We start from the raw sequence: 24,624 nt of genomic DNA, 5'->3' as shown, positions 1-24,624 counted from the left end.
GACAACATGAGGCCAGCAAACACTTGCATGGTTGTTCAGATTTTCAAAAGTCAGCTGTACCATTTCATGATCGCTATGCAACATTTCAAGTACCTCTAAGTGAAGAACTCTCCTATGAATATTTTCGCTGACAAATATATAGTCTAGGATTGAGGTTTGCTTTAACCTTCTCCAGGTGGGCTTAGATGGAATATCTACCACCGTATTTCCATTCAGCATTTGCATTCCTCGAGCTTTCATTTCCATGCACCATTGTGAAGCTTTGGGAGCTAGGTGTCTTTTCTCATTTAGACATATGAGATTTAAATCGCCACATATGATCAGGTCGGGCGGCTGAGGCTTTTCAACTAGCTCGTCAATCATTCCTGATACTGTGTCTACAAACTCATTCGCTCCATTTGCTTGATGGTTCAATAGACATTGATAATACATAGTTTATCGGTCTTACAATTCACACGTTGAAGACCACATATTGTGGTTAACTGAATATAAGGCGACACATTGGCTGATTCAATTATCCTGAACCCTGATGCCTTTCTGACAGCCGTCAGTAAGCCCACCATAGGTCTTCCCTTAGATTGGCATATCGCTGGGTTGAAGGCAATTTTGAATCCTTCAAGTAACAGTGTTTCGCTTAACCATGTTTCTTGTAGGCAAATTAGATCCAGGTCTTTTACCCAAGGGACGTTGAACAGGTGGCGAAATCCTCGAGTATTCCAAGATGCCAAAGTGCTGAAACTTCTTGGCTCCACATCCTGACGTTAGAAGTTGGATGTTTTGTTTAAAGTGACTGCAAGCCAGGACCAGTCAGACACACTGTGTGAGGGATTAACAACAGGCGAGCCATCAGTTGTTGATAGATTCTGGGTTCCCCTGATTGTGATCCTTATTGGTTTATCCTCAAGAGGCAATGCCACACTGTCCTCAGTCAGTGGAAGGGCCATCATTGGAGCCTTTATTGTTGGGGTTGTTGGCCTCATTCTTGCTTTGGATGACGTTCACAGTTTGTCGCTGGCTTAGTTGAAGAGTTGTTCTCTTCTTTTGTGGTCGGCAGCCACACACTAGGGTCAACCCTTAATATGTCAAATCCTAATGACATCAGCACTGGACCAGCGTCCAGTAGGGCATCGGCAATCAATTTAGACTGCAAATGTAAAATTACAGCATCGTTTTTTTTTCATTGAAAAATTCGACGATTCTGAGGTCCTCAGAGGCGATTGCTCTCAGACTTGGTATCAATTGACATAGCCAAATTACATTATGATGATTTAAAATTAAATCATCCGAGGATACAATACGTTCCAATAAGAGGCGATGTAAGCCTTGCTGAGGATTGCTCCTGGACTGTCCCATCTTTTTCTCTCTGGATCGGACATTTCTTCTGACAGAGCCCTGTCTATTCGGGAGCACTTTAAGATTACGGGACCAGGCCGGAGCATTGCTTTCGGAAATATTGACCCTAGAGGGGCTTTTCACTAGCGGCACCACGAGAGTCCTTAGCTCAGCCGGCAAAACCTTGCTGCCTTGGTTGGTTACAGGTTTACTGTAACCTTGTGCATCACAGGAGATGTTAAATTTTGCTTCCAACAATTTACATTTCTCTGCCAAAGTTAAGAATTTAGGGCAGGGGTCCACGTTTCCAGTCGTAGAGGCACACTGCAAATCGATCAGTTGGCAGACTCTCGTCAGACTTTTTTTGTCGAGAGCTTTCTTAGGGTCTATCAAAGTTAGACACACTGCTGAGGTAGTAGGTTTCATAACAAGGTCTGGAACTGAGGCAGCAGCCGGTTGTTTATTGTTCGGAGGCGTGCTCGAGGGCAAAGCTTGACTCACCACTGTCTCTGCAGAAAACACCGGCGCCACTACAGCTGAAACTGTAGGCACAGGCAACTTGGCGGGTGAAGCCATCTTCGCTGTATCAGAACAAACCGTCTTTGCTGTCTTAAATGCAGAGGGCTTCACCGGGGAGACCTCAGCAGCCACTGGCGCCAAGGCCACTGAGCCAGGCACTAGTGACGTATAAGTACCAGGGGCATTACAGGGCATCTCCACATCCTCATATGTCGATACATTCAGCAGCGAGTTGGAGACGTCACTAATGCACGTGTTGGAGGCTTCTAAGTCTATCCGTAACTCCTTTACTTTTTGGTGGCATGCTGGTTACTGTGACATTCACAGTTTTCAGGTTGCGTAGAAATTTTCGTGAATTTGTAGCAGCTCTCTTTGCTTTCCGTGCTGGTAAGTTTTTTGTTTTCTTACTGATGCCACATGCAGCATGTTCACTACTTGTATTCGTTTTAAGAGCTTCAGACTGATTCTTGAAGATGTCATATACCACAGCCGGGAGTTCGGCAGCGTCCATTAACACTCTAGTTTGTGCTGCGAGCCCCAGCTCCAGGCTAGACATGCTTGTGGAAGTTGACAGTGTTTGAGGATTTAGTAAGGCTGGATTCAACGCATCTTGAGCCTCTGTTACAGCTTTCGCAAAACCACTTTTTAAAGTGGAATCAAGGGCCCTATCCGGGAAAGTAACAGACAGTCTAGACTCAGCGCTGCCAGTTGAGACAGCCGACCCAGCCTGTATCAATGGGGCTGTTACTGTAGGCTGTAGGCTAAGTGTGCATTTCGTAGAATCCAAGTTTCTATTTGCTGGTGGCCGGAGTTTTACCGGTTGCGATGTAATGGAAGACTTGTTGTGATCTAGACAGGAACTCGGCTGAAAAGAGTCAGAGACAGAGACCAGACTACACTTCTGACACTTAGCGACAGATCCTAGGCTGTTTAGTGTAGAGTGCTTTTGAAATATATTCAAAGCTTCTTTGGCAACCTCGGCCAGCAGTTTTTTGTCAATATTGGCGTTCTTTACATTATCCAACAAAGCTGTAAAGGTGTCATCCGTCTTCTTCTTTAGCTCCTACAGTGTCACCTTACAGATAAGAGACTCGTGATCGATTTTACACATATTTGTTGTCAATGTGTGGACAGCCGAGGCCATTTCTTTCAAATTATCATTGAGATGCTCATACATTTTAAGAAACGGAGCAATAGACATACGCATGGATGACAATTAGCGCCTGTAAGTCTTGGGGAGATTGAGCGGTTCTTAATGCGGCATGCTCAGACTCACCACAGCGCACACGTCTTTTTTTCCGGGAGATCTGTCGTCTGATCTTAGGAAAGGGTCGTTCCATGAGCGAGGAGTCAGGGGACACCTGCTGTGACTCTTCCTCATTTACTGACAGATATTTCACTCTCGCTTTGTTCACATTGCGGCGCTTCCGTTGAATTAATTTCATTTAATTGATCAATCTGTTGCAAACTTTTAACTTTTATATTTTGGGAGCATCTGAGACTAGGTGAAATGCTTTCTTCCATTCTTCACCATTTGGCAGGACAGCAGACACTGTACAAGTTCTGTGGTACAGGAGTAGGCGAGGACGCCTTTTCGACAGGAAATACACAGGGCAGTGAGTCTGTAATCAGTAAACCGTCCATCGTTGAACCTGCATCGCCTTTCCGTATTCTTGGTTTGTTAATGTGGGTAAGATCAGCCAGCAGTTTGTTCACAACCTCAAGTGAGTTTCTGCTGGCCAGATCGGCTGCAACAGCGGTAGCCCGCGTGGGTTCAAAAACCCTTGGCAGTGGCGTCAAGGGTCCCACCGCTAAATTTGTTTGCCGATCTAGCTCAAGGTATCAGTGTATTTAAAAACGACATCCTCATCTTCGCAGTTGGAGGTCAGTGCGTGGAACTTCGCCTACAGATCCCATTGTAGACATTGCACTGAAGAATCGCCCATGTGGTATGTCATCACCGGGAGATGGTCTTGTAATAATGTTTTTAGATGAACAAAGACTGTTGATACAGCCAGTCGCTGCGGGGGGAGAGTCCAGCAGACCAAGTGCGGTACATGTATCGCTCGTACCGGTCATTGTAACGGAGAGATTTCTGGCAGCGGGTTCATTGTTATCCGTGGCGTCCTGCCTGGAATCAACCAGGGACGTTACACTACTGTTACTGGAAACGGCCGCAGTGGCCACAACATCGCTTACGGGATTCTCACTCTCTCTTGAAGGGGCCAGTTCGAGCAATGCATTGTTCATAGGCATGACCTTATTTACAGCCGAAATGGGCAAGGGGAAACAGACCAGTATAGAAAGATTTGAAGAGACGTTTCCAGCACTATTACCATCATTATTGCCGAGAGAACCCATCATACCAGCCTTCCCATAGCTAGCAGCCACTCTTAGTAATAGATCACAAACATTCGTGCCACTTACTTGGGGCTCATCCAACTCATCCAGGAGTTCAGCAATGTCAAGGGCAGGTGCCAGCTCACTAGTGGTAACAACACAATCCAGGCCGATGGAACATATGTTAACAGGAGGAGGTATGCACACCATGGCCGCTGGTGTCAAGGGAGCCTCAGCCTCCAGGCGCCGTTGAGCGTGAGTTTTGGCGGCATGAACAACTTTCATAGCCGCATACACAGGAGCGGCCTCCTTAAACTTCCTTAGACTTACTTGGACTCCTTAGACTCAGCACCGACTCCGCGCCCGCTCCACGGGAAAATCGGATCTTTCAGTGCACGCAGGTACGCCCACACGAAGTAGACAGTGTAGAGAGACTGCAGGGCTCAGCTCCGGTAACTCAGACTCAGCACTGACTCCCTTGTTTCATCTGGCAACAGACAACATCACACGCAAACGCTGTGTGACAGCTAAGCAATCACCAAAATTAGCCCAGGTGTTGATTGCTGTGGCAATTCACATGAGGAACCTACGTACAAAGAAGCATGTGTGCACAATGCATCTTGTGTAACAATATCAAGTAAGTACATGCTCTTTACAGGTCTCGACATCAAAGCAACAGGTACTTGCATTGTTACTATGTCCCAGGTATTCCCTCCGTTGGCAATGCTTTACACAGTTAACAAGCAGTAACAGCTTCCACTATACGAGTTAGCAAACCAGTGCCGGATTTCATTAAGCCCAGTTAACACAGCAGTGCCCAATTCAATTGTTTCCAGTTAGTAAAAAGTGCAAGGATTAATCACTTAAAATGTTATATTAAGACCACATTGAATTCATCTGAGTTGCTGCAATAAAACCAGACATAGTAGAGTCACGAGCAATCAGAGTGAACCCAGATCCCAGTGTGCTCCATTAGAAATGCAAGGGCAAACCTGTGGGGGAACTGTATGTTGGGTGTACCATGGGACGTTTTTGTGTGTATGTAATGCATGTGTGTGGGTGTGTCCAGTGCAGTACTGGGGATAGCATGTGAGTGTTTGTCGAGTCAAGTGTTAGGGCAATGAGGGTGTTTGTCTGTGTATGTATGTGTGTATGTCTGTGTAAGTACAGTACTACAGGTAGGTGCTATGTATGGTGTGCATTGCTGTGTGCCATGTGCAAGGGTGTGAAGTGCTAAAGGCACTGTGTATATATGTGTGCTTTTGTTTTTCTGGGAGTGTTTGCATTACTGTGGGAGGTGTGTGTGTTTGTGCAGTCCTGGGGCCTTTTTCAGTGCGTCATTGCTGGGGAAGTGTGTGTGTGTGTGCTTGTGTGTATGTGTGTGCAACACTGAGACAGTGTATTTGTATAGTGTCAGTGTCTATGTATGTGTGTATTTGCCGCAATGGGATGCTTTATATGTGTTGTGCAGTCCTCGGATTATATGGCATATGTAGTGCAGTTCTGTGTCTGTTCATTTGGGTGTGGTGTGTGTGTTTGCAGTGCAGAGAATGATCAATTGCGTGTGTGTGTGTGTGATGTGTGCAGGTCAATACTTGGGGCATTGTGTGTGAAGTGTTATGCTTGGTTGTTGTGCGGCCAGGTCTGGTGGTGTGTGTGTATTTCTGTAGTGTGTGTGTGTGTGTGTGTGTGTGTGTGTGTGTGTATACTTGTGTGTGCTGTGAAGTTCTGGTGTGATGTGCGTTCAGCCTTGTGTGAGTGTGCAATCCAGAGGCAGTGAATGCAGTGCAGCACTGGTGACAACATGCACATGTGACTCTGTTTGTCTGGGGTGTGCACATGTGTAGTGCTGGGTTGTGTTTATGTGTGTGTGTGTGCATGTGTGTGTTTATGTGTGCTTTTCTATGAGCCACCGGTGTGGCACTATTTGTTTGTGGCTGCTAGAATGTTTATTTCCAAAAGGATATTTGAACATATGATGGTATAAGTTGAAAATAATAAATGCTTAAGACATTTTTGTGAATTGCCTACAAAAGGTTCGCATCTATTGACTGCCTAATTACTTGTTTATGTTGCTCCATTTGATTGTTCATACACCCAAATTGTTTCCCCACTTTCAAGAGTCTTGAAGTTGCCGTTTTTGTCTCTCTTATTTATGAGAATCAGAGTATGCTCCTCATAATATTACCAAATCCCCAGAATGTTCTCGTATTGTGTTTTCAAGAAAAGTACCTGTGGATCTCGCAGGGCACACTTTTGAACTGAAACTACGAATATAGAAAGAGCCATATATGTTGATTCTTTTTTTTTTATCATGGATGCAAGTCATTCCGAGACTTCAATGTAAAGCCGTCGGTAAAGCCCTTAAGGGTCCAGAAACACATAATTGGTACATCCCTCATCGCAGTATCCTTTCCTGGCAGTGCATGGCTAACGCGATAATAACAAATCCCCTCCACAAGCATCACATCAAGTAATAGCTTGACAATAGGAATAGTTTAAAGGTTTGGTACGGACATTTCTGACAGTAATAAACAAATGGAAGCCAGCCATTCAAATACTTGGTTAATATATTGTTCGTACAAGCAGTAACATTACCTGCGACCAAATTGTCTCACACCTTGATCCACCATTGCGTCAGGACAGCCTCAGAGATGCATTTCCAGCCTCCTGCAATATATATTCTAGCAGCTAGTAATACTTGCACCACCAGTTCCGCCCTGGAACCAGATTTATGATAAACATCTTCTACCACAGATCCCAATAGGACAGCTAGAGGATCTACCAGTAAGTCCACTCAAGAGATCTTTTTTTTTTTATTTCTTTAGTTGATAAACACAACTTTTCAAATATCATACAGAAACAAGATTACATTAAATGACAAAGTTAAACAATGAAACACTACGGAAAGCACTACCATTGTACGGTATCATACAAAAATGTCGCCCTCATTTGTGCGCCCCCACAGTCACTGCGACATTGGAGGCGCACAAAATGAGGGTGACATTTACTGCGCCCAAGCAGAACGGGGGTTGCGGGGTGTCCCCCGCTCTTCCTGGGTGCAGTAATGGGTGTCGGTGGTTGCGGGGGTGTTCCCCGCTTACCATTTTGGAAAGCGGGGGACACGTTAAAAAAATGTAAAAAGAATAAAATAAATGAAAAGCACCCTGCGGCATCAGCTCCAACCCACGTTAGTGGGAGGAGCTGACACTGCAGGGATCGCAGAGTGCGGGCAGCACATGCAGAAGTGTGTTTGTGTTGGGGTTGGGGGGGTGGGAAGGGGCACAGTGATCCATATGATCAATGCGCTGCGCCGTAACTGCCGTCGGCATTTTCGGCATTGCAGTTGCGGGCGGCGTAGTGATCACATAGATCCCCATTGTACTTCTCTCTTTCCCCGCTATTGGTTAATTTAACACAAATTCCAAAGATGAAAGGCACGTGGCACACAAACAAAAGTAATACAAATGGGTATAGTTACAATCTATCTATATCCCATTGAAATCAATCATTAAAAATGTATATCTACTTTTTTTTTAAATGATAAAACCCAAAACTGATAAGTCTTCAAATTATACCACTCAAATTACCATTTACAATTTGTACAATCTTTTGAACGTTCTCATTTATCTGGCACCACGTCAGGCACTACTGCTTCGAGAAAATGAACTATGGCTACCTTAACTGCCAATCTTTGGTTTGAAAAAATCAATTGCCATATTTCATCATGATCTAACTGAATATTCATATTAAACACATGATGAAAAAAACTTTTTGCGAATTGGAATCAAGCCAGTGCATGACACTGCAAGATGTTGTAATGATTCACTCTGTTGCTCATCTGAGGACTAGCGACAATTCCTTTGATTTTGGGGAATTTAATTCCTCCTGTATAACGCTTCACCGGTGTGCCATAGATTAAACTTAAAGCACATATATAGCCTTTGGATATGAAGAGACGGACTTTTGATGAGATATTCCGCCATTACGCTGTTCAAGATTTTGGGCATTTGTCCACCCAATAAGCATTTTCGAAGTAGTGAGCACATCTTCCACAATGCTTGTGAGTATAGGGACAATGAACCTATACTCATAATGTATCATGGGTAGGGGGTGCACTTGGGTAAATGCAAAACCTGTTTCCCGAATTTGGACTATCTTGTCCCAATCCTTCTGCTTTTTAGGGCACAATGCCTCCATACCATACATCAATATTGGTGTTACTTTCATTTGATAGAACGCGGGTACATGTTTAAGTGAGTATTTACCAAATCTGAATGCAAGTAATTTGGCTTGCAAAATAAGAGCCTGTAGTTTACATTGCAGTTCCCACTTGTAAGATGTGGAGTTATTAGAGATTGAGAACATTACTCCTAGATATTTGTATTAAGGAACCACTATGATGGTCCCCATCTTGCAGCCTGAGTCTATATGTGTTTCTTCTGCACTTAATACTGTTCTTGCATACTACCAATTGTGCTTTCCCGATGTTTATTATCAAGTTATTTTCCTTTGCATAGATGTCAAGTTTATGCAACATGTTTTGCAAACCCGTTGGTGTCTGAGATAACACCACCAAGTCATCTGCATATAGAAGATGCTTAATTTTCTGATTTCCTAATTTTGGGCGCATCACATGATGTATTAACAAAAAGCTCACCCATATCAAGTATAAAGAAATTAAATAAGAATGATGCAAGCGAACATCCCTGTTTCAAGCCCCTCTTCTTCCCCTCTTCTTCATGATGAAGGCTAAGATGGTTACCCAAGAAGTATGGATCACAGGGCAGGAACACCAAATCTAGAAGTAACTCCCTTGAAACCGCACCACGCAAAATACGCCGGATCCACGCCTGGATTAATATTATTATGTAGAGTCAGCGGTGGAAGATGCTGCATATATACATTCTCTATTTGTAACACATTTGGAAAATGCATGATTTCTGATCCAGATTCCCTCCCAGGTGTCATCATAAGAGGGTATAACTCCTTGTGGGAGTAACCTTACCCACAGCCAGAAATGAGTTGAATAACGTAGTTAAGGGTTTGAAGAACTGTGGATGAAATATATTATAAATTGTGGAAGAGAATCTGTCAGGGCTGGTGGTTCTATGTTTGAGAGATGTAATCGTGGCAGCATCCTCTTCAGTAGTTATACAGGCATCCAAAATCTCCCGGTCAATGGGCGAGAGTTTGTGGAGATTCGGGAGCTGTATATACGCTTGAGAGGGGAGGCACAGATGAACCCGCTGACATTTCTTTAATGAAATACCTCTCAATAAATTCTATCTTCCCCTGTTCAGTATAATGAATTGTCCCATCCGCATCCACCACCCCAGTAATGGTATTCCTGGTGTGTATGGCCTTCAATTTGCAAACAGGAAATATATTTGCCTTATTACCTTTAGCATAAATTGATTGCTTGGTGTAAATAATAGCATGAGCAGTGCAGCCAGTCAGGTGTGCTTCCAGTTTATTTTCGCTACCTTTTACTGAACCTGATTGCTTATGGAGCGATTCAGCCTCAAGCACTTGCCCCTCAAAGGCCTCATTAAATATTCTATTCCTACTGGTGTATGCAGCAGTGTGTGGATGAATGACCCCCTAATTACTGCCTTCATAGCATCCCACAAAGTGGTTTCCAGAGCAGCGACGACTCGTTCTCCCGGAAATATTCAACTATGGCCTTGGCAATTGCATTTCTCAGTATCATTTCAGTCAGGGCTGGGTCATACAATTTCCACTGTGGTCTGTGGGTGGGACATCTCAAGCTCTAAAGGGGCACGGTCCGATAAAACACGAGTAAGGTTATGGATGCATACCGCTAGAACATAGTGGACAAAGGAAGCAGATACATGCAGTAAATAAATCCTTGAAAAATGTGTATAATCACGCTCCCCATCATGCAATAGCCTCCACAAATCAACCAGGTTAATTTCCCTCAATAATTTCAGTAAGGAGAGGACCAATTTGAAATCCGTAAATGAGGGTGGGTGTGATTTGTCCACCCTAGGACAGGTGTGAGATTTAAATCTCTGGCCTCTATCAATTTTCCTACAGCAAAGAGGATTATCTCCATCAAAGAACTGCCAAAACCTCATCCAGTCTATGAATAGGAGCACAAATAGCTATGATTGTAAACCGGTGTCACAATAACAAGTCTGTAACTCCTATAAATCTGCACCCATGGTCACTTTTAATCTCCAACAAAAAGGATATCCTGAGTGAACTGGGTCCTAGTCCCTCCCCTCTTGGTACAGCAAAAGTCTAGATACTGCCTGGGAAAATATCTACTGCCCAATCTATGGAAATCGGAGGGACACAGGTGTGTCTGCTGTATCAGGGCAATGGAAGAGCCCTTATCCAGGAGTTTCTTCAAGACTGACTTGCGCTTGCTAGGTGAGTTGAGCCCTTGCAGATTAAGAGTGAGCACCTTGAATCTAGAGAGGGGAGTATCTACCGCACTATCAGGACCAGAGGGACATTAAAACAAACCCTAACCTGACCAGATGCCAGTGCCTTATCACCAAATAAGAAAAAACAAATGAAAAAACTTGAACAAACACTGACAGAAAATGGAGCTATTGTCGTCTTACCTCAGGACTAATGCCAGCAGCAGCTGGGCAAATACATAGTCACAGATCAGTTTTATAGCTGTCCATGCTACTGCTAATAGCACAGGTTCACTGGAGCATAGACAGTGGGGATCGGGCCTTGTAATGGCAGACAAAAAAACTGAAAACTTGGTAGAATGGCTTGAATGGGGATATATAACTCAACAACAATCAAGAGACACCACCCAATACAAACATGGTTTCTTTATTGAACCCTCAATAGGACAACAGGTTTCCACACCTTGCCAGCCCACGATAACCATCTCCTCTGTGGTTTAGGGACACTATGCCTAGTTGGGGGAGTCGAGGCGCGGGCCCAACCACATGATGATCACCCGCCCATGATGACAGCAAGTCGTCAGCCTCCAGAGGTAGGTTTATGAACAATTGCTTCCCCTCAATTGTGAAGAGCAAAGCAATGGGGAAGCCCCACATGTAGTGAATGCCCTCCTCCCTAAACCATGTGGTAAGGCGGTAGGGCACCCTGCATTTTTGAACCGTGGCAGGTACAAAGTTGTGAAATATCTAGAGTTTTCAGTAACAGCCAGCAGGCAATTTTTCAGAGCATTTACTAAAATGTTTTAGCACAGTGTGCTGTCATTTTAAAATGAAGAGGTGCTCATTTTTACAAATTGGATGTTATGTGGCGAATTGCATTAGAAATACATAGTTAATTAACCTATACTTAATGTCTTACTAATATATTAACCTCAATCCATCTAACATTATTAATGCAGTTTCTGTGCACAATGAAATGCATTCTATATTTTTTCCTTGAAGAGATGCACACTCTGAAATTCATACCATGTCAGTGTTTTCAGAAATATGCCACTGGCAGGAAGGCAAACAGAAACAGTTGCTTTACAGGGCTGAAATCTTCATTGTCTTGAAAAACAAGGGCCACATCAATAGAGGGCTGACCTAGGGGTGATGGCAGGAGGAGTTTTCTTAAGGAATAAGGCAGGGAGAAGAGTTGAAATCGAGCTGGGACGGAGGTACAGACGGTGCTTCCAAGGAATGCTGCTGGACTTATGTGGGTGTGAGCGCTGGCTACAAACTTAAACAGCTGGGAGCTCCCCACACAAGGAGGTCGAGTTGCAGGCTTTGGTGCGAAGCAGTCCTTAGCACTGGGTCTGCAAAGCGGTGAAGTCGTGCAGATAAGGTCCTGACAACAAGAATTTCAAACTTCGCTTGTCCAGGGTGAGTTAGGTGCCAAGTGAGGAATGAGAATGAATGGGAGATGATGTAATTTGTTGGCAGTGCAGGGAGTTAGAAAAAATAATACTGCATGTTCATGTCTCTCTCTCCACGTTTAAAAGTGCTGAGCACCAAATTCATTTATTTTGCAATGTGCCTGTAGTTTTCTGTTATATTTTGTAGGCACAATGCTGTGACATCATGTGGTAAGATGTACCTATGTTTATAATGGTTGTGTAATACATAGGGCCTCATTACGAGGTGGGTGGTAAAGGGTTTAACCGCGCCGGGAAAGGTGCCGGAGCCGTTAGCCTCGTACTGCCCTATTATGAGGTCTCCTCGCGGGACCCAGTAAGGACGCCTGGTAAAACCAGGCGTCCTTAGCGGGTCCCGCGAGGAGACCAGTATGCTAACAACGGGCCTGTTATTAATGGGCCCGTTGTTAGCATCATCCTCATTCCCATTGAGCCCTATGGGGGATCAAATGGGAATGGGGATGGTCCAGGTTCCCTGAATGGGGAAATACTGGGCCCTCCTAGGTCGGAATGGCCCGGTAATTCCCCAATCAGGGAACCCGGACCCGAGTTTGGAGACAGCCATACCCTTATTAAGGGCATGGCTGCCTCCAAACGCATAATGAGGCCCATAGTCTAAAGAAAAACAAAGGCTGGGATTTTGGTGTCATTTCATGTGTCTGTGAATCATTTCTACACAAGGGAATCACAAGGGTTTGATGTTTATACCAGAGCGGTAAAGCATTTGCTATTTTACCACTGTAGCTAATGTAGCAAGCAAGGAAGAGTGAATAAATACCTGCAAGGTAGGAAGGTGTGTGTATGTGTTGTGAATGAGTCCTTCTTTGGATGCGGAAAAGAAGGCAGTGTCAGATGAGACACATAGATTACTGGATGTAAATAAATCAGTAATATAAGCTACATATGATAGATGGGTTCTCTAAAAGTGTGATAGGTTCTCTACAGGCGACCAAGAGACATTCTAATAGAGAGGATAGGTTTGTTTTATGATGGGACTGCAGTATAAAAGGATATGCTCACTACTATACCACAAAAATAAGGTAATTCTGAAAATACCACAAGGTAAGATACCACTAAAATTACCACCAACACAAGCTAACACTATATTATTACCAAAATAGGGTAATACTGAACTATCTCTAATGGTAAGGCCAATTTACCTCCAGTTTACCACCAAAATATCACAGTAAGAAAATACCGCCAAATCCCAAATTTGCCCCAATAAGACAAAACCTCCTACACACTCCAGAGCCTCACACCTCTGTTCTAGGTCTAGCAGGTGTTGGGATGCATTGGATGACTCCCTGGTGTGTTCAGACAGAATCCCCCCCAATATGCTTCTCCACTTCCACCACGCGCTTTTGGAGCTTAATAACCTTTGAGAAGGGATCATCCACGCTATTCTGGAATTTGCACTTCATTTCCCTAATAGGTTGTCCAGGTCCAGTTTGGTACCAGGTAAGGCCATTTCCTCCCCTTTCTCTTGAGGGAAGTGCTCCAAGGCCACTGCGGTATTGAACTTCTTGCACTCATCCCAAGCCTCTGCTTTGGGGGTCTTTCCCTGCTTTGCCATCCCAACAGCAAGCACCTACACAGCTAGAACGAGGGAAGAGGAGGATCCCGGGAGCACCAGTCCCCAGAGGAACCAGGAGATGCAGAGCCAATGGGCAAATCCCCCAGTGTATGCAAGAAACCACTCCTGTAGCAGGCCATTTGTTACACCGAGATGCACCACAAGGGGTCTAACTTTCACAGCGTAGGGAGCTCTCGGGTCATCTAGCACCAGAGAATGTAGTGCGCTGTCGCCCCGACTCCAGTAAACAGCAGACTGGTAAATCCAGCCCCCAGTGAGTAAGACACCTCTCCAGGATGCTCTCCTGTGCAGGACGCTGCAACCCTATGCCTGGGAACCCACCAGGTCATGTATCAGAGAGCAAGAGGGATCCAGGGCAATGACATTCAGTCCAGTGAAGTAGGCTCAGGGAAGCGGGCCAGGATAGCAGTTCATGGCGAGCACTCACCCAATTCCTACACTCAGACTCCCAGGGTGGCTCTGTTCGGGTTGTAGAAATCACAGGCACCATTTGGGATTTGGCCTATCTTCACCATGGAGCATTCGGCGGCCCACAACACGATAATCCGGCAGCAGCGGGATCCGTGACCTCACCCCTCACATGCTCGTCCATTTCCCCCAGCAGGATCACCACTGCTGAGCGCTCCAGCATTCGTGGAGCAGCAGTATTATGGCACCTCTCATGGGACCTCCCAACCTGACCTCATTGCTGATTCCTTCATGTCATCTCTGACCACCTTAAATATGGAAAAGAAGGGGGTGGCGTCAGCTAATAAAGCTTGCTAAATTACAGTGAAGTAGCAAAGCCATTGCCGTTTATTGTTATGTTTACATGCATATTAATAGAATTTCTCAATTTCTATATCATCTATTCTAAACCCCAACTCATATTGTTTTAAAGGTCAGAGTACTTTTTTGGGTTTCCTTTGCTGAGCAAGGATTTATGTACAGGGGTGAGCACTTATGTAATGTCTTTTTAAAGTATAACATCCGCAATTGCGTGGTCTCTTGACACTTCGCATGATGTAAGAAACGCGGTTAGTTTGTGGGTGGCAGTGGTGAGCAGAGAGAGCAGAGCCAACATTGTCATGTTATTCTTATAGGCAGTGTCATTATGTGTTACAGATTAGCAAAAGTTGCTGAAAATGTGCCAAAATCAGTGGGTGTTCAAATCTGTGTGGAAATTGCAAAATGTATGTAATCAATCATTAACATGTTCATTGTAATGCCTCAATTTAGTAGGTCAACAATGAAACAGACTGCAGTAACCTGGGCAAACTGCAATCTCCCATATGTATGCTAATTTAGAAATCACGCAATGTAAATGTTCATACCTTACACATTTTCCATGTAACATCCTTTTAGTCAGTAAAATGAAGAAGCACAGTAGAGAAACATTATACCTGTGTAAATTAGCAACCACAAGTCGAGCAAAATTATTCCTAAATGCGTTCCTTTTTATGTGAATCATAGTAGAGCAAACACAACTGTTTTTGAAAGCTGCGTCTGACATGTGCTTTTCAATTGATGGTATTAATGGGTTTCACCTAACATCGAACATAGTGAAAACAATAGTGTTTCATTTAAACAGCTGCGTTTTTTTAATTAAAACAACACATTGGCTAGAAGCTTTGCATTCTGGGACTTATAGACATACATTTGTAATTATATATGCAACTCTACACGTGCCACAAAGGAAAAAACAGGATTGTATGTGGGTCTTGTTGAAAGTTATGCCACTGTCAAACTAAATCTCTTTTGAAACGGCATGAATGCTTCATTCTTTATGCATAAGCATGTTCCCCAATGATGAACCTTATATCAGAAAAGATATCTTCTTGATTTTCAATATAATGACCGGAAAGCTATGTTAAATTGCGCACCTTCTACATTTAGGGGGTAATTCATAGAATTTAGGGCAGAAGTGGCGCCTGCGGCTGGCACAGAGAGGGAGCGTGCGCCAGTCTGTGCCAGCTGCGTGCACAAAACCCATTTTGACGCACAGCGTATTCATAGATACTGACATCCATAATCAGCTGTGGTGCAGAGTGGCGCAGCGACCCTGCAGCAGTGCCAGTTACGCCCCCAACCCGCCCGCCAAAAACATCGCACAAATCCCATACATGGCGCAAAGGCCAGTGGACCAGCATACATCCCCCCAACCACGAAAACGCGCTAAAAACACCACACAGCCCTCACGCGCCAGCAAAAACACCCTGCGCACCCCTCGGAATACGCGCACCACGCTCGCGCCAGTGAAATCACATGGAAAACTCCCCACGCACCCCTTGGAATACGTGTACCCCGCTTGCGCTAGCGAAATTGCGTGTAAAACTCTCTGCGCACCCCTCAGAATGCGCATACCCGACTCGCGCCAGCAATATCGCATGTAAAACTCCCTGCGCACCCCTCAGAATACGTGTACCCCTCTCGTGCCAGCGAAATCACATGTAAAACTCCCCATGCACCCCTCAGAATACGCTTACCCCTCTTGCGCCAGCGAAATTGCGTGTAAAACTCCCCACGCACCCCTTGGAATACGCGTACCCCGCTCGCACCTTTACCACTCGATTTCACTGGCACGAGCAGGGTACGCATATTCTGGGGGTATGTGGGGAGTTTTACACGTGATTTGGCAGTGTGGGCCCTACCGGGTGTGGCCCTCCCCCCTCCCCATGGCCTGCAGGCAGCCCATCACCCCTGAGCATGCCCCTCAGGCAGCCCTTCACCCCTGGGCATGCCCCGCAGGCAGTCCACATGTCACAATGCACTTAGGAGCCCCCAATCATGCCCCTCCATCAACCCCCCATTGACGGGCACTTGCTAGCAGGCCCAGACTCATGCCCAAAAACTCACCCCCCATTGACGGGCACCTGCCAGCAGGCCCCGACTCATGCCCCCCCACACACCCTCCATTGACGGGACCTGCCAGCAGGCCCCGACTCATGCCCCCCCACCCAACACGTCTATACAATCCAGAGCCATGGCCATTATGGCCACCCAAATCCCACCCCACGCCTCCCAGTCCAAACACCCAACCAAGCATTCCATCCACTCCACTTAGAAGTCCCCATGTCATGATAGAAAACAAATAACCAGCATGCCCATGAATACATGTCCCTCAGACCCACACAATGGTGACACATAACTGAGAAAAATCAAAATTGTGACATGCACAAAACGAATGAGAGAAGACGACACAAGTAATGTAGGTAAAAATAATGTATTAAATCGTAAACTAAATGAATAAAACAAAAGCATATAATAAGAAAATAAGAAAATCAAAGTCCAGAACTCGCAAAATGATTTTAAAAAAGTGAATGCTGTAACCAATATAATCCAAAGTAAAATGGCTCCAATGGGTCCGTCCATTAAACAAAATCCAAAGTAAAACAAAAAGCAAAGTATTTCACCATGGGTAAAAAAAAAAAAAACAGTCAATCCAAGTCCAGAACTATATACAAAAGAACACCCAAGGGTCCATGAGCCCAACAATCCAAAGGAAACCTAATCAAAATCCTACCTAATAAATAAATATATACAAAAAGGCGGGGCATAGTCCATGCGCCCCAAAGAAAAAAAGAAAACAAAAAGGAAACCTACATCTACATAACTATTTACAAAGGCGGCGGGCTAATCCGACGGCTCACTCATTGATGTCCCGGGCCAGGGCATCATCGAATTCCACTTCAATGTCCTGGAGGCGGGCCTCTTCCATGGCCTCGAGGTCTCGCAGGCATGCAGCCATGGCCTCCTCCAACTCCCTGCGAGTTGCCTCGAGGCACGCAGCCCACCTCAACGCCCGGCACATGGAGTTCTCCGCCCTGACCATTGTGAGCTGTGCCCTCTCCACCTGCCACCTCTCCGCAGCTATCTGCCGGCCCAACTACTGTCACACAGAAGACACTCCCAATCCTGGGTCCTCATGCCCGACGGCCGATGCCTGCCCCTGTGATGTTGTTGGCCCAAGCCATGATCGCTCCCACCCTAAGCCTGCTGCTGCCATGCATGTGCCCTGCCTGTTGATGCCTGCACGTCCTCCTCTTGCTGGGGTCCAGTTGATGGGGTGGCCACCCCTGCTGGACCTCTGACTCCCGAATGTGGCAGGGATGTGTCCTCCACCAGCCTGGCTTCTGGCTCAGAGGCAGCTCCACAGGGGGCCCAGGTGATACTTGGGCTGGAAGATGGCAGAGAGGATAACTGGCGCATAGAGGGCTCAGTTGAGGAGGGGGTCGCAAGAAGTTCCATCATACGGATGAACCCAGTGCCGACGACCTGTCCTAGTAGGTCGACGCAGCCAAAGAGGTATTCAAAACGACGTGCATTGTCCAAATGAGAACCTGCAGTCGTCCCGAATACCACGTTGGTGCAACGCCATCCCAGCTAGGACAGACTCAATACGGTCACGGATTGCAACGTCCGTAGGGAGAGGAAGGTCAGTTGTTATATGCGCATCCCCTCCCTGAAAATGGGTCTGGAAGTAAGCATCCCTACTGGTGCTGGATGATGCAGTCACAGGATTGGGGACACGATTACACACAGGCACCTCCGTGGCAGCCTGTGCTGCCCCCCGTCCCTGCCCCTGGACTGCACCATTAGCACCAATGGAATCCCCCTCCAGGCCCTGTGCGTGGGCCTTCTGCTGCCTCCTCAACCAAACCCCCCACCAACCTAGATGACTCTTTGCCATCTCCCTCCATTGGCCCCTGTTGGGGCTCAGCTGCCCCTACTGCTGCCGAGGACTCCACCTCCAAATGCTGCCTCTTGGACCTTCCCTCGGCAGCTGCAGCCATGGATGTGGCACCATACTCCTCACTCCCCTAAGAGATGACTACTTGGGTGGAAAGCTGGGCCTTGCATCTCCGGCTGGTGGTGGGATCCCTGCCACAGCACCGTATCCACCCTCTTCATCAGTCGACGCTGCAGACAGGGAGAGACAGAACACAGGCATCAGGGCACTCTACAATGGTTGTATACACACATGACAGTTGCACATGAGTGGCAGTGTCAAACTTCACAGATGGCATCACACTCCTCAACACACATCATTTGAACCCACACACATGCACAAATTAACAGGAATGGTGCAGCAGGCAGCAGTATCCAAACACACACACAGCATGAACATCCGAAGGTCAGCCTGCATCACAATCATCATGGGGAGTGGCAAACACATGCACACACGCCACCAGACAGACATGCATCTGTACATCTCCACCACCTGGGACAGTGCAATCACCGGAAACTATGTCACATCTGCCAATCGGCTCCCTACATGTCTGTGTCACATGCATCCATGGCTTATCACAGTCGCACACATGTCAAACACACACACACACACACATGCACACCGTGCACGTGCATGAAGGTGGAACCAGCATCCATGTGTCACACCCCAACCATGGCATAGTACATACACATATAAATATAAGAAAATCAGGATGAGAGATCCCAAAAGCGACTGTGTGGTTCTGAACATATAAATTTATTTCAAGAACACAAATTTCTTTGAAGACGAATTCTTAATTTATTTACACAACTTTCGATAAGCACGAAAGCGAATGACAACGGACAGGTGTGATTATATACAGTGGAAATACAAGGTGAGCATCAACCACTATGATGTTGAGGTAAACGCTCCACATAGGGGCACAGTCACATATGACAGTAGGATAGACCTAGAGTTGAACAAAGTGCACCCAGGATAGAAAATGGTCCAGGGCGTAGTTAACACAGGCTGTACACAACAAAATCTACAGAACATACACAAAGAGGGTTTTTTCAGTTGTGTCACGGGAGATCGACACAGGACTGTTTCGGCCATGGAGGGCTGGATTGGAGCCTGTCTGAGTGTTGGCCTTCATCAGGATTGACACCGGATTTGGTGCTGTCCGTAATATCTGTGGGTGAGATAAGGCCTGTAAGGATCTCAGGGTATAGTTCAGTAATTTAGGGATTAATAAATAATGGCTTAGTGGTGCCATGAAGATACATCACAAGGTGTATCAGTATACAGCTTACCTGCTGCTGTAATAGCAGTGGTGATGCTGTGTGTAGACAATCCTTAATTAGTTGCTGGATTGTGGGTGCGAATGCACTCCGAGTAAGCCGTGGGTTCCTGATGGCTAGAGTTGTCTCAGGATCCCGGGGGCTGGATGAGGGCCTGGATAGGTCCCTGATCTATGAAAGAAGTATGGACCATATGGTGTCAATCTGGTCCGACATGATGCTAGTGACTTTGGTGAAGGTTCCAGTGACCCTAGTCAATCTCCGTTGCTGAATGGGGGGAACCATAAGGGGTTGGTTTGGCCCATTAACAAGTAGACTCGGTGGCTAGTGTTCAATTTGGTCTGGAGAGTCGAGGGTGTTGTGTACGGACAAAGTGCTTGTTGGAAATCCGCTCTATGGGGTGCAAGGTGGTGGAGGGTAGCATCTACCCTGTGGCTGGTAGTACCGGCTGGAGGTGCACAATAAGTCACGGGATGGACCATGTTAGATAGTCTCATCTCACCCTGGTGTTGGTGGTTGCCATTGATGGAGTTAAGTGCAGTAAGGGTGTCAGGAGAAACAAGTGGCGCGGTGCCAATTTGTACTGTGGTACGACTAGCAGCTAATTCGGAGTGTCTCTGTGTGGTGGCTAACAGAGAGTGGAGTAAGTAGTGGAGTGTGACTTAACCTGCCGAGCGTGCCTCCAAGTTGAAAAATGGCAGTGACAGAGTCGATTGTTAAAAAATAGCTATCTACATGGAGAAGCTGCATAGTGAAAAAATCGAAAGACAGTGCAATAACATCTTACTCTGAAAAAACAAGTAAGGACACAGGTCTGCCGGGTAACACGCAATCCGAGTGGTGCGTGCGTCACCGTGGGATCCACAGCATGGACTGGTTGCTGTGGGGTTTTCAGTCAACATGCCTGGTGATAAGCAAGTCAATGCGTGACTCGGGAGCCAATGGGGATGCAAGGACGGGCTGGGAGGAGTATGCCTCAACCAATCCTCATTCGCCACATAGATAAGTGGAGGTTACCCAATAGAGGACGAGCCGGGATGCGAAAGTGAAAGCAGCCGCCTCTGGGAAGCGCGGACTACTGGAGCCCAGGTGGTCATGGGACATGTAGTCTGGTATATATAACAGCCGGATACAAGTGAGTAAATGCCAAAGTCTGAGAGTTCCAACGTGTTAGCAATTGTGGTACCCGTATTGTGAAACATCTGCAAGGATAAGTCATGCTGTATTAGAGCGTCAATGGTCACATAACACAAACGCAGCAATGAAACATGTGATAAGGCAACATGGAGGTGCGCTTCATTAATAAGGCATGCAGTTTGGTGTAACTGAATACCAAAGAATGTGAACAATCCGCAAGGGCAAGTCACACTGTATTAGAGCGTCAATGGTCACATAACCAGCCAGCAGCAATGAAACATGTGATAATGCAACATAGTACATAGCATTTTTTGCAAAGTATAAAACATTCACAAGCACAGGGCCATGTGTAATTCACAACAGTGCGTGTTCCCAAGACATTTTTATCCTGTGTACAGTGACTGTCGTGGTATTGACATTGAAAAAAGGTATTTTCTCAATTAGGAGATGATTACACGTGAGTACATGCTTACTTAACATTGCATGTAGTGGTGCATTCCAGGAGAGGAACAAGATGAATGCATACATCGTCCTTCAGTGTTGGGGGCATGCATTTTTCTGAGGTGGGTTGTTACAGGGGGGTGTTCAAAATTGTGGGCTCCTCAGACGATGCTGGGGGAGTGGAAAGAAGGACATGGTATCGCATGAGTGTATGGATTTCACTCCCAGAAGTGTTTCCATCCAACAGTGATGTTAAGACCATTGCGGGCTGAATCGAGTTTGTGGAACCATTTTTGTTCCAGTTTGATGAGGGCCAAGTTAATGTTGCCTCCGCGTCTCTGTGGCTGTAGTTGTTGTGAAACAGTCCAGGTAAATTGTTTGTGCGTGTGGCCTTTTCTGTTGAAGTGTTCGACCAAGGGTTTGTCTTGTTCTTGATTTCTGATGCAAGATCTATGCTCATTAATCCTCTGTTTCACGGATCTGATGGTTTCGCTGATGTACACCAGGTTGCACGGGCATCTGATGGCATAAATCACATATCTGCTTTCGCAATTGGTGTGGTTGTTCATATTCCATGTAAAATCGTTATAGGTGAAGGCTTTGCTGTTGGTGGTGTAATGGCACGCGACACAACGGCCGCAGCTGTAATGCCCCACAACTGGTGGAAGATTCCACAGTGTAGCTGGTGTCTTTGTGGGTTCCAGAAAAGTATAGGACTAAAGTGTGTTTAAGGTTTTTGTTTTTCCTGAAGGCGAACAAAGGTTTTTTTGCTAGGCTGCCCTTGTTTTTGATCAGGTGCCAGTGTTTATTGATTGTAGTCTTGATGAGATTGCTCACAGGATTAAACATAGTGACACCGACAGTCCTGTCTATGGGATCCTTGTTTCTTGTGGTGAGACAGATGGTGCGGTCGGTGTTAGCCGCTCTCTTCTTGGCCATTCTGATTGACTTCTTTGGGTAGCCTCTCTGTCCTAGCTAGACGTGTCTCTAGTTGTTTGGCATGTAGTTCGAATTTCTCTTTGTCCGTGCAGTTCCTACGGATGCGGAGGAATTGTCCATAGGGGAGATTGTATTTCAACCCCTGGGGTGGTAGCTGTAAAAATGAAGGAGACTCTTTCTATCAGTAGGTTTTCTGAAGAGTTCAGTTTTCAATAGGTCTCTGGAGCGGTAGATATGCAGGTCGAGGAAATTAATGGCTTGAAAATCCCAGTCTATGGTGAACTTGATGTGAGTATTTTGTAGATTAAGCCAATGGTGAAAGTCCAATAGTGAGTCCTTGCTTCCTTGCCAAATCAAGAGGACGTCATCGATGTAGAAATGCCATATCTTGATGTGCGCCCTGTAAGGGTTGTTATCATGATAGATGTTGTCGTCCTCATACTGGGCCATGTAGAAGTTGGCCACGTCTGGTGCGAATTTTGCACCCATGCTCACGCCTTTAATTTGTTGGTACATCTGTTGTCCAAATAGAAAGAAGTTTTCTCCCATGGCTATGCGAATGCACTCCAGGATGAAATTGGCGGGAGTAGTTGTTACATCTGTCCTTTTTTTGAGGTAAGTGGCAAGTGCTTGTAATCCTTCTTGTTGGGGGATAGAGGTGTACAAGGCCTCAACGTCCATTGTGACAAGGATTGAGTCGGTTTTCAGATTGATGGTGTCCAAGATCTTAATGGTTTCTGTGCTGTCCTTGATGTAGGATTGCATCTTGCCCACAAAAGGTTTCATGAAGTAGTCAGTGTATAATGATAGAGGTTCTAGTAGGGAGTCACATGCTGAGACAATGGGTCGACCAGGTGGTTTAGTCGCATGTTTATGTATTTTGGGCAAAATGTAGAATGCTGGTGTCCTGGGATGTATCATTTTCAGAAAAATGCGTTCATCAGGGCAAATCCACCCTTCTTCTTCAGCGTGTTTGGTGAGACTGCTGATTTCGTCTTGTAGGCGTTGCGTGGGATCCCTGTTGAGTTTCTTGTACGATGTGGTGTCATCTAGAAGGCGCTCTTTGTTGTAGTCTTCGGTGTTCATGACCACGATCCCACCGCCCTTGTCAGCTGGTTTTATGGTTATGGTTTTATCCACATTCAGGTTACTGAGGGATTGCCTTTCTTCTTTGTTCAAATTATCTTGGTAGAAGTTTTTATGTTCCAATCCGCTGGTGATTGTTTTCATGACTATTTTCTCGAAAATGTTCAACTCCCCTGGGATGGTATGGGGGGGGAGTGAAGTTGGACTTGGGTTTCAAGCCTGTCGTATTGTCTGATGATTTATCAGGTTCTTGGATGATGATGTTGTCAGAATCCTGTTTCTCAGGTAGGTATACCTCAAAAAAGTATTTTAGTCTTTAGAAGGAGATTGGGGTGTGAGATTTCACCCGAGATGTGGTTGGATATCTGTGCGAATGTTAAACTATGTGCTATTGATGTGGTGGAACGGTCAAGACAGATAAAGATCCTCAATAGAGTGTTTTGGAGTCCAGAACGAATGTTTAAGAGGGGGTTGATGGACTCGGATGATTGCTGGTGTTGTGGGAATGGACAGGGAAGTTTGGAACATCTACTGTGGGAATGTGTGGGTGTACGGGGATTCTGGCTAAGCGTTTGTTGTGTCTGCTTGCGTGTTTTGAATCTGGATGTTGAATTGGATTTTATGACAATGGTTTTGGGAGGGGGAGAGTTGCTAGAGTTTCTACTCTGTGGTGCTAGTCTGGGCAAGAAGCTGGTTTTGAGGGGCTGGAAATCACGGAATGCACCAGTTGTCGAAGATTGGATTGAGGGGATGTCTGCCCTGGCGTCCTTGGAAAAGGTGGTTCTTAAGGGGCAAGGGAAGTTGAGATTGCATGGAAAGGTTTGGGATGACTTTCTGAACATTTACTAATTTCTTGCTGGTTATGAATATATAATGTTCTGCTGTTCTGTGTATATTTTACTGTGCTGTGTTCATTGTTCTGATTGATTTACTTGTTTATCTATATGTGAAATTTTATAAATAAATAAATAATAATAAAAAAAACATCTAGTACCCCACCCCCTTCACCCCAATTGCCCAGGACAATTGTCGTGTACACCTCCCATTGGCAATACTACATCTGTGCCGGCACTTCTACATCTGTGCCATGGTTGGGAGGCCACGAAAGGTGAGGGGCGCCTCAGCTGGGCGTGCTCCACGTGACAGGCGTGGTCAGGAATGTGGTCAGGGTGATCAGGGTGTACGGGACTCCAGGGTGTCCAGGGTGGCTGCAGAGGGGGAAGAGGCAGGGGTGTGCCACTTCGGCAGGATGTTCTGCCACGTGTTGGTGCAGTCATGCCACCACCCCCTGTGGTTCTGGGAGATGCAGCTCTTGCATCTGGCATTGGCACCCATGTGACCCGGCAGTCTGTTTCATCGACTGCCACAGGCCCAAGGGTAGTGGTAGCTGCAAGTGCAGCTG

This window comes from Ambystoma mexicanum, chromosome 4q (genome assembly GCF_040938575.1).
Source record: "Ambystoma mexicanum isolate Mex_15411 chromosome 4q, UKY_AmexF1_1, whole genome shotgun sequence".
Classification (NCBI taxonomy): Eukaryota; Metazoa; Chordata; class Amphibia; order Caudata; family Ambystomatidae; genus Ambystoma; species Ambystoma mexicanum.
This window is presented reverse-complemented; position numbering follows the sequence as displayed.